This window comes from Bactrocera tryoni, chromosome 2 (genome assembly GCF_016617805.1).
Source record: "Bactrocera tryoni isolate S06 chromosome 2, CSIRO_BtryS06_freeze2, whole genome shotgun sequence".
Classification (NCBI taxonomy): domain Eukaryota; kingdom Metazoa; phylum Arthropoda; class Insecta; order Diptera; family Tephritidae; genus Bactrocera; species Bactrocera tryoni.
The window spans coordinates 77,712,821-77,724,100 of NC_052500.1; the positions used below are offsets into that span (position 1 = coordinate 77,712,821).

General features: G+C 34.0%; 1 protein-coding gene across 3 annotated transcripts in view; it reads left to right on the forward strand.

Annotated features, from left to right (window-relative positions):
- The window catches only part of LOC120767746 (stathmin), a 239,615-nt gene that overhangs the window by 139,145 nt on the left and 89,190 nt on the right, over positions 1–11,280 (forward strand). The gene's annotated exons all lie outside the window — the stretch shown is intronic.

Genomic DNA, 11,280 nt, shown 5'->3' on the forward strand with positions numbered 1-11,280 from the left:
CTGAACTTATATCACACTTTTTTAATGTTTTATAGGAAATCTTGATAATCTTTATATGTATATAAAAAGTACGTGTCAAGTTGTTTGTCCACGATGGACTCCTAAACTACCGAACTGATTTCAGAAAGTTTAGCATACTGTGTCCAGTCCGAACCAACTTAAAAGATAGGATAGTAAATACAATTCATAAATAAAAAATACAGTGAAAACTCTGTTAAATGGACGCTCTATTAAGCTGACATCTCCATTAACCAGGCACATTGGCCGATCCCGCAGTTCTTTGATGAATATTAACTGGACAGAAAGACTGGCAACCATACGTTGAGAAAGCAGCCTTAAATTCGGTTTTTTTTTCCAATGAAATTTATTTATGTGAACATATTCAAAATTAAACCTCCAGTACAATTCCTTGGATTCTTACACCGACTAAAACGATTTCACCTTTATTCGTAAACAAAATTTTCACTGTATTGAATAGTTTATTATATGAATAATAGTATAAAATGTATACCAAAGCAACGCGTGGTCGAATCCACTAGTTGTACTATATACTGTGACAAAAAAGCACCCGAGAATCGTAATTAAATTCCTCGGGTAAATGATTTTTCAAAAAAATGTATTTTCCTAAGTTGGTAGGACTGTCTGTGCGATGAGCGCGATCTGTCAACCAGTTTGCTTACAGCAGCTGCTTAAGTCGGTACACCTCAGTAGTGCGTTGCGATTTTTACAATGGATAAAAATATCGAACAAAGAATTTGTCTAAAATTTCGTATTTCTAAACAAATTTGGTATGCGAAATCGTTACGAATGTTGGAAAAGGCTTATGGTGATTCAGTTTTATCCAAAACACAAACCTACGAGTGGTGCAAAGCTTTCAAAGTTGGTCAAGAGATCGTTGAAGACATGCCTCGTTCCGGACGACCTCTTCAACTGATGAAAATATTAAAAAAGTGAGGTGAATATGGTGCTTGAAATCGGCAGACAAGGCTTAGGCTGATGGCAGGAGAGCGTCTTGCTCGACTCGTCCCGATAGAGCTGAATTTTTTTGAAAAGGAGTACCGTAAACGGGTCTCTTCGGTCATGCGTGAACGTGCGAATTCCGATATCACATTCATGGAGAGCATTATAACAGCCATGTCTCGGTTTATGAGTTTGCAATGCAAAGAAGTCAATAGTGATCAGAATAGAGGGGAAATAAGAAAAAACGTTAACTTCGGCTGCCACGAAGCTAATATACCCTTCACAGGTGCATTTCTTTTAGTAACTATGTGTTCAGTTTATATGGAAGCTATATGCTATAGTAACCCGATCTGAACAATTTTTTCGGAGATTACATTGTTGCCTTAGAATATAATCTATGTATGTATATCAAATTTCGTGAATATATCTTGTCAAATGCAAAAGTTTTCCACACAAGAACTCGATTCCGATCGTTCAATTTGTATGGCAGCTATATGTTATAGTGGTCCGATATCGGCAGTTCCGACAAATGAGCAGCTTCTTCAAAAGAAAATGACGTTGGCAAAATTTCAAAACGATATCTTAAAAACTGAGGGAACTAGTTCGTATATATACAAACAGACCGACATGGCTAAATCGACTCAGATCAACATACTCATCATTTATGTATAGACTTTATAGGGTCTCCGGCGCTTCCTTCTGGGTGTTACAAACTTCGTCACAAATTTACATGCCCTGTTCAGGGTATAAAAACGAACTGAAACCAAAAACCCACACCAAAGCCGATTAAAATTCAAGGTGATGCTCGTTGTTTTTTCAATATTCGTGGTTTTGAGCATCATATTCCGGAGGAACGGACCGTCAATAAGGAGTTCTATTTGGCCGTATTGAGGCTTTTGCCTGACAACATCTTTTTACTTTTACTTTTAGCTTTTTTGTCACAATGTATTTGTCTATGACCAGTTGGGCTTTGAAAGATACGATTTGAGGAAATATTTTACACTTTGAGACTGAATTCACTTATTTGTTGAAATAATCTGAAGCATTATCAAAATTTTTGGTAGCCCTTTTTAATGATAAAATTTTATTAAATATTAGCTATAAACTTAACTTAATTTTTTACATAATTATACAAAAATTAGCTTAATTTTTTACACAATTTATTTCATTATTGACCAACATCGAGTTCTATGAATGCAAAACATAGCATCTAGCCTTAACTGTTATCCATACAAAATTAAATTTTTCATTTCAAATTCAAGTTAGTGCGCTCTGTTATCCACATTTTCCATTATGTTCACGCCGCTTGTTGAATTTTGTTTATTTTTCTATTTTTTCAAAACTCTGTTTGTTGATTTTCATTTAAAATTATCATTATCAGTTGCTTTTACAGCGTCAAAAAGCGCAAATGAGGCGAGAAGATAAATAGCAAACAGTACTCAGAGCGAAATGTACTGCACTGAATGAATTTACTACTACAAAAAGAAAAATAAATAAATAAAAGAAAATAAAATACCGAATTTGCGCAAGAAGACAAGTTCATTTATTCATTTGTGCGGGAGTGAATGCTTTGCGTTTGTATTTTTTTTTTTGTGTACAAAATAAATAAAAGTACAAAATTTCAATGCAACAACCACGCGCAGCTGAGTGACCATCATTTGCATTTGCCTTACCCACCGTTATTCTTAATGCTTATGATAGCGCCACTTTCAAATTGGCAAATGGTTGTAAGCGGCATTGTGTGTGTGCTACAAACTCATTGCCGCCATCATGTTGCATGCCTCATGCCGTCGTCTAAACATACAACAACAACAACACACTGCATGAAATTTGCCTTTTTTGCATAATTTTTCTATAAATATTGAAATTCCTATTCACCAGCAGTGCAGCAACCAAGCGGGGTTGGATGAAGGTGAGGGCGCTTGTTGTCCAACAACGCCATTTTCTAACACACACACACACTCGAAGCCAACTACACGCGCATGCTAATGCAAAATAAACTCTATAATACGCTTGGCATAGAAAACACACACCCACACACACACACATAGATATATCTTACTGCTGGTTGTAGCTGTTATCCTTGAGCTTACCAGCGCGTACACTCGACCTCACCCCCGCCGACAGACAACCTGTGTGTAAGCTGTGAAAATTGAAAAATGCAAATTTTGTATTGAATTTTGTGCACAGCTGCTGACAAAACCCGCAGCTGCGCCGCCCGGCGCTGCTATAACGCGCAGCGCGCTGTTAGTAGTTGCCGCAAGTTGTTGTTGTTGCATGTTAACTATTTTGCTCCGTTTTCCGCGACTTGCTTGCTATGTGCTGTGCGCTTTGTTTGTCTATTTTGCCTGGCAACAAAGCATACTTTTTTGCGTCGCAGTTCCGTAGTCCTTGCTGCGGCTCGGTATCAACTACATGCATAAGTAGCATTTTACATTGCATACTTTTAGGCTTGTTAGCTTAGCGTGACGCCGGTTTAGTTGTGTAAACCATGTATGCAAATGTTAATAGATTTCGAAAATGAAATCAATGGAGGTGCGAGAACATGGTGGTGATTGGCTTGCGAATCGAGTTAACTGTTTTAAATTTGCATACGTGGTGGAGAGGTAGAGGAAGGGAGTGTATGGCGTAAATTTGACGTTGTTTGCTTATGGCTTAACATGTAAATGGATACAGACGTGTTTTTCGTAGCTGTCTTGCACAGCCTATACCAAGGTCCTATACTTTTTGGTATTTTCGCGTGGATTTTTTGTCTACCAAGATGTTGTTAAACTTCACGGTTAACTCTATAACATATTCTGGTATGAAGTCTGAGCTCCAGCTGCACTTTTTCGAGTTTTGAGGTTTTTGTACCGTCCATTTGATTCAAGATTAGAAATTTTTGGACTTCCTGGTTAACTCTAGAACATTTTCTGGAACCTAGTCCTGCATCCAGCTTTAAGTACCGTTCATTTTATTTAAGGTTAGAGATTTTTGGACTTCATGGTTAACTCTAGAACATTTTCTGGAACGTAGTTCTAGATCCAACTGCACTTTCTCGTGTTCGCGGTACTAAAACCGTTCATTTGATTTAAGGATAGAAATTTTTGGACTTCATGGTTAACTCTAGATCATTTTCTGAAATACAGTCCTACATTCTTTTGCACTTTCTCGAGTTTGGAGCTTTTTATACCGTTAGTTTGATTTGAAGACGAAAATTTATTGGACCCGAATCAAAAATAGAGCACCGTTCCAGAGAGGTCCAACGCACGGTCGTTGGAATATATGGTATTTAGAAGGTTATATTCTCTTGAAAGCCAGAAAAACACTTGTTTGTGGTTTTTTTTTTTTTTTGAAGAGACATTTTCTTCTTTAAATATATAAAAATAATTTACAATAGAACTTTTTGCACTTTAATAATCGGTGATTCATTTGGACAAATTTGGAATTGCCTTTTTCATGTAACCAATCTCCCAGAAGACCTCGGAAAAAGGTGTCTGCCGGCGAGGAAACTTTGTCTGCTTAAAATTATCTCAAATCAGAAAACCAAAAGAGAATATTATTTCTGTAAATGAATACAGCTACTGACCGAAGGACGCGTCAAATCTTTGATTTTTGACAAAATAATAGCTTCGCTAAAAATCTGTAGTTTTTTGTAAAAAAAAAAATTTACACTTCAAACTGGTTTAAAAACTCAAAATTATTATCAAAAATCTTATTTTATCGACTTTACATGACAAATATGTCGAAGGATGTCGAGGGAGAAAGACTCTAAAGTCTTAAAACATCAAAATTATTATCAAAAATATTATTTTATCGACTTTACCTGACGAATATGTCCAAGAAGGTCAAAGAAAGAGGTTTTAAGTTGATCGGTTAGCCTTTTCGAAGTTAAAAATGGTTTAGAAGTACGCTCATACCGTATCAACTAAAAATTTTCAAAGAATGTTTTTGATTACTATACTTTTGTACGTTCCAAAAATATGCAAAAAAAATATCGACTTTTTGAAATTTACAAGTGGATATAGCACCTAAAGAACAATTCTTGTGCCTTAGGTGATGTTTTTGTCGATAGAAATCCGTGGTGAAATAATTATACCATTAATAACTCAGTTCTTTTAGCCTTTCTACAAATTGATTAATACAACCGCTTGTCTTTCAGTGTCTGTAAAACCCAAATCCAACATTTTAGTTTGTCCGCAATAATTTACGAAATGATTTTCAAGATTTCTTTTATGATATTAGGAGCTCACTTGTGTCTTGCCGTCGCAAACTCGGTTGACCAAACGCACTCACGCATTCTACCTTTCCTAAATTGTAAATATGCTTAGTGCTCTTCGTTCCCCGTAATCTTACAAATTCTGTTTCAAGTCTTACAAAATTAAAACATTTCTCATAATTAGCCACGTTGAAGTTACCTTTATCTGCTGCTCACTAATTGCGTTGAACTTTTCGTTTACTTTACCTCACTGTCATCCCGAGTCAGCTGCACGTGACATATTTCTTTACATTTTCCAGACTTTCTTACACAAATTAACAAAAAAGTTGCTAAACTGAAATGTTGCATTTATAACGAGCTCTAAAGCTGACCGGAAATGAGTTGTTTGAAGTGCGGAAGAACAACAAGCAGAAATATTTGGGTTTGCACCGTTTTCTCTTTGTTATATTTTTATACATGTACTTTTGCAAGCAGTCAACTGTAAACGCACCTAAAAGTATGCTGCTAACTTGCAAAAACTTTTAGACACAGCGCACACATTTTTAATGAGTTTACACAGCGTGTGCGGGGCATGGAGCGCTGGAGCAGCGTCAAGAGCTAAGGGATTAAACCCATAAATATATACTTATTTATATCTAATTTTGACCTCTTTTGAGGTAAGCTTAATTAACATACTTGTATAATGCTTAAGGTCTAAAATTATGCTACAAAATTTATGGCAAAACACTTAGAAAGCTATACCTGGTAAAAATTAATTTCAAAATATTAATTTTTAAATGTCTGTTGCATTTTGAACTAATTTTTAGCTAAAGCTGTGGAAAAGACAGCGTTTTTTTGTCAAAAATTATGCAACGAAACTGTATTTAACGCATAAAGGTATGCTACCATATAATATGTAGTGTCATATGCAAAAGTAAAACCTTACATAGCTCTTAATGATATGCTTCAAACTAGTATGCAACCCCACAAAATGCTCTTTAGCTCCTAAAGGTATGCTAAAAAATTGTTTTAAGCGCAACATAGTATACTACAAGAAATTAACAAAAAATTAAGAAAGCTATAGCTGGTAAAAATAAATTTCAATTTATTCAAACATGCACCGAATGTTTATGACATGGAAAAGACAGCATTAGTTGTCAAAAATTATGCTACAAAACACAATTTCCTATCACATAGTTGTATATAGCGCCTAAAGATGTGCTACAAAAGACTATGTGTAAATGCTAAGCTAAAAACTGTATATAGCTCCTAATGGTATGCTGCAAAATACTATAGAGCTCAGCTTGTTATACTAGAGACAGTGTTTTGGTCCAAATTGTATGCTAAAAAAAACTTTTCAGCGCTACATTGAATACTACACCAAATTTAGAAAGCTCTACCTTGTAGAAATAAATTTGAATTTATTAATTTTTAAATATACGGTGATTATTTCAACTCATTTTGCGCTACCCTTAAATGGCAGAAATGCTTTCTTTGCAAAAGTGGTCGAAAAGTCAACGTTTATCGCTTAAAATTATGCTACAAAATACAATACACTGCCATATGTTATGTTGAAAACTGTTTATAAATGTATATAGCGCCTAAAGGTATGCTACAAAATAATATGTTTGCTTCTAAGGTTCTTCTAACAACTATTTTCTTCTTTCTTTTTCATATTTTGTTAAAAATGTATGTAACTCCTTAGCTATGATAAAAAAAAAGAGTTTAATTTTTATGTTTCTAAAGGTATGCTACAAAATAATATGTAGTGCCATATGTACACCTAAAGACATTGTATAGCTCTTTAAGTTATGCTAAAAAATAGTTTCATCTATCTTTTTCATATTTCATTAAAAAATATGTAGCTCCTAAAGGTATGCTACAAAATAATATGTTGTGCCATATGTAACGCTAAAAGCGTTATTTATTTCCTAAAATTATGCTAAAAAATAGTTTAATTTTTCATTTTCATATTTCGTTAAAAAAGTAAATAGCTCCTAAAGGTATACTACTATATTACTAAAAAGTATCCACATCCTACAGTTATACTACAATACAACTTCAACTAAAAAGTTTCAGTTCAGCTATATTTTTAATTAAATCGTAGCACAGCTGTCGGTTGTTATACGGTACATTTGCTGAGTAAATGAAATAGCCGGTACTGTTACACATATATGTACATATAGAGTGCTTAAAAAAGAAAACATATTTCATTCCCGCAATGAAAATTAATGTTTTGTTATTGTCTGTTGACGGTGCTGTCATTCATTTACTAACAAGTCGACAGCGACTTTCTTGTCTTTTTGTTACCCATTTTCAACAAATATTTCCCCTACATTGTTTGCGCTCAGAAAAGTGGAAACCCAGTTTCTTTATGTGCTTGCTTTCCCAACTTGTACCCCCTTTTTTTAGCTCGCACAACATGCTTTCGTCAACTTATTTTCCGTTCTCGGTTAATAGCTGTAGCGGCAAAAACAATTGCTGCTCCTGTTGCTATGTAAGCATTGCGGGTGCTGATGCTCCTGCTTCATGGCACAGAATAAATACAGCATGTAAATACGGGAAAAAGTACAAAAAAGAGGCGGCGTACCTGTATGACTGTTTTGACGGTGATACGATTGAAATGCATTGAGGCAGCTGTTGAATGCTTATGTCGGTCCATATGGAAAGTTTTATGAGGTTGGGTTGGTGCGTGGTTCGGTGTTTTGCTGCCACATGCCGTTGGCAGTGAAGTTTTAATCCTGATAAACAAATTACTCGAGTACATGCTTTCCTCTTCCCGTAAATGTGTGTATGTATTTGCAATTGGTGAGCACTGATAAATGTTCCATGAAGAGCTTAAAGTGAAATAATTATTCAGCGGTGCCGCTTTTTTATGTGTTTTCAGTGGTGCGTTGATCAAAAATGTCTCACTGCTTTAACAGGTTGTAAATTGACACCACCGAGTACTTTGAATCGGTACTAAGTGCTCATGTTCAAATTGTTTTTAGTGCCAAATTTTGTTCAGTACATAATTACCGAACACTTACAGGGTTGTGCGTTGGGTTTGGGACCCGTCACATAAAAAACACTCCCAATGAAAGGATCAAAACAGCCTCGGATGAGAGTTAGTGCTTATGTTTATACTTTGTTGAGTGCCCAAAATCGATAAGAACTGCATTTAAACGAAGTCAAGCCTTAAGGAATAATTGCTATAATCTACCAATGGTTCTTTTACTATCTTGACACTACAACTGTGGGCCGATTTGGACTAAGTGGACAAAACTTCACTTGTTGCCTCTATGATTTGGGATGTTACACCTTTTAACTTGCGTTTTTTTATTCCAGCTTCGGTGTTATGGCGGCGGGTTGCTGAAACAAAGTGGATCATTTGGAGGACACTCAGGGCTTCCATTATCATCAGCAAACCCACGCCTACCCCCTGCGACATCTAGCGGCCGGAGTATGTAAGCCAAATGGTTGAAATCGATCGCCCAGAGTGTAAAAGAGTACATCCCATGTACAAATAGATACTTATGTACTTGGTTCATCGTTGCATGCGTGGACGCTCTTGTTTTCATTGTCCACTCATGGACTTCGAATCACAGAAGCTTTTCTTTGATACATCGTCTTCCATGCGTACGAGATGTCCTAACCAACACATTCATTGATTCAGATGCGCTGAACTATATACTATATTTATATCCTGTAAAGCTTATACAGTTCGTGGTTTCATCTTATGGGGTGCACATCGCTTACGTGGATGACTCCATAGACATCTCGTATACTTCGAGCGTTTTCTTATCTCAATTCGCTATCCTACATGTTTCTGGGCCATATAATAGGATTACCGTTCTATAATAGTAATTTTTGTCAATCAAGGGAGAGATCTGCTATTCAATAGCCTACCGTCTCCATAGTAGCACCTGGCAAGAGTTATTCTGAGCTTTATCTCCAGGCTTAGATTGTTACTGGTACCGCAATTCAACTAATATTATTTTGCTCTCTTTCTCTCCCTCTCTCTCTCTGTCTCTGTCTTTGTCTATTTGTATCTCTCACTCTGTCTATCTGTCTCTCGCTGTGTCAATAATTACCGCCTCTCTCTCTCTCTCTATCCTTATATCTCTCTCTCTCTATCCTTATATTTCTCTCTCTCTCTATATATATATCCTTCTATCTCTCTCTCTCTCTTTGTCTATCTAACTCTAACACTATCTATCTCTATCTCTCTCTGTCTCTGTCTCTTTCATAAGGTTCGATTGATATTCCTCTCTTATATAGCAGTTATATAAATTTGTACATAAAATGCTCTTTTTTTCTCATTTTTGAAACCTGAGTTTTCACATCTCACTTGGTTAATCGAATGAATGCAACTGAAATAAGCTCACTTCCGTTCAATATGCTTGCAAACAGTGAAGGTGTAGTGCGGGTATTGTAAGTATGTGAGTGTGTCCGATAAAGTGCATAAGCTTAAGTAAACTTTTCATATGCTGCAGTGTATGCGATATTTACTCCCCATAGAGCAAAAGCAACAACAGCAGCAACACAAGATAAATAAATAAATTTTCCACTTCAACGCAATCATTATTTGCTCGGAGTTGGAAGCAGAGATTTTAATTGACATTTGCAAAAAGTTGAAAGTTGTTGTACAAGAATCGTTTTATGTTTTCATTTTCATCATTTCCTTTATTATCTTTCTGCACTAACTACTCGCTTGCAGTCAGTTCGCTTGACTCTGGATCTTGCATGAATGGTCGTTACGGCACTTGTCAGTTGTCAGAACTATGGGTTTGAACTTTATTTCACATTTTCATATGTTGTGCTTTAGTTTTGCTTTTAATTTGTGTTTTTTTTTTCTTTTTTTTTTGTATTAATGTGTGTTTGTTGGAGAACAGATAAAAGTTGTGAACAGTTTGGAAAGTAGCACACGTTTTCTAATTAGTACAGTTTGACTTAGTTTATTGATGTTAATGAAAAGCATTATTCAAGCATCTGTATAAACAGTTATATGGTGTACATAGAGAGCTATGTATATGTAATTTAATATAAAACCACTAATTTAGGTCGATTATAGCAGGCTTATTATGGAAAACTAAGCACAAGAGTAAGTATATGTGAAAGAGGTGCTTGTAGAGAACTGTATAGATTCAGTAGGTCAATACTGTTGCGAACGTTCTTATTATTGAGAAATAATTTTTTAATATGTACTATATATAAGTACGAGTAGTAATCTGAATTAGCATTTGCCTTTGACAAATGACATTTTTTATACTAAAAACTCACTTTACTTGATATCATATGCTTTTATTCCAAGCATCAAAGTACACTTTCGGTTCATTTAGTGTAAATAGCTCTACCTTTAATTAAATTTTTAGCAATCATGTAATTATAAAGTGTTCTAAATGCCGATATGTGTATGTTTGTATATACATACATATATTCTATATATGCGACTATCTATAAATCTACGAATGGTTTTTGCATACAAACAGCGGGTTCTGCTAAGTAGCAGGATTTATGATTCATTTTCAAAAGTGTTGTTATTAAAAATATTTCCACAATATTGTTTTTTCTTGTATTTTTTCCAAAACAAAATAAAAAACATGCTTGCCACTTGGATGACACCGTTTCAAACAACATAAAATATACAAATTTGAAATATATTAATAAAAATAATATATTAATAAAATAAAAAAATAAAAAAAATAAAAAAAAAAAAAAAATATCAACATAAAAAAAATAATAATAATAAAAAAAAATATTAATAAAATTCTAAAAACTTGAATAAACACAAAAAAAATTATTAAATTCAAAAAAATAAATTAACATAAAAAACAAACTTAAAACATATAAAAAATATAAACATAAATAATAATAAATTATTATCCTATCAAAAAATACAAAAAAACAAAAATTATTAAAAAATATTATAACAATAAAATTTCTCTAAACATGAAATAAAAACATAAAACAAAATTAATTAAATTGTTAAAAATATAAAATATATAAAAATAAACAAAAAAATTTAAAAATATAAAATGTAACATATCCCATCAAAAATACAATAAAATAATTAAAAATATTATAAAAATAAAATTTCTGTAAACTTGAAATAAAAAATAAACAAAAAATTTAAAATTCATAAAAATGATAATAATTTATTA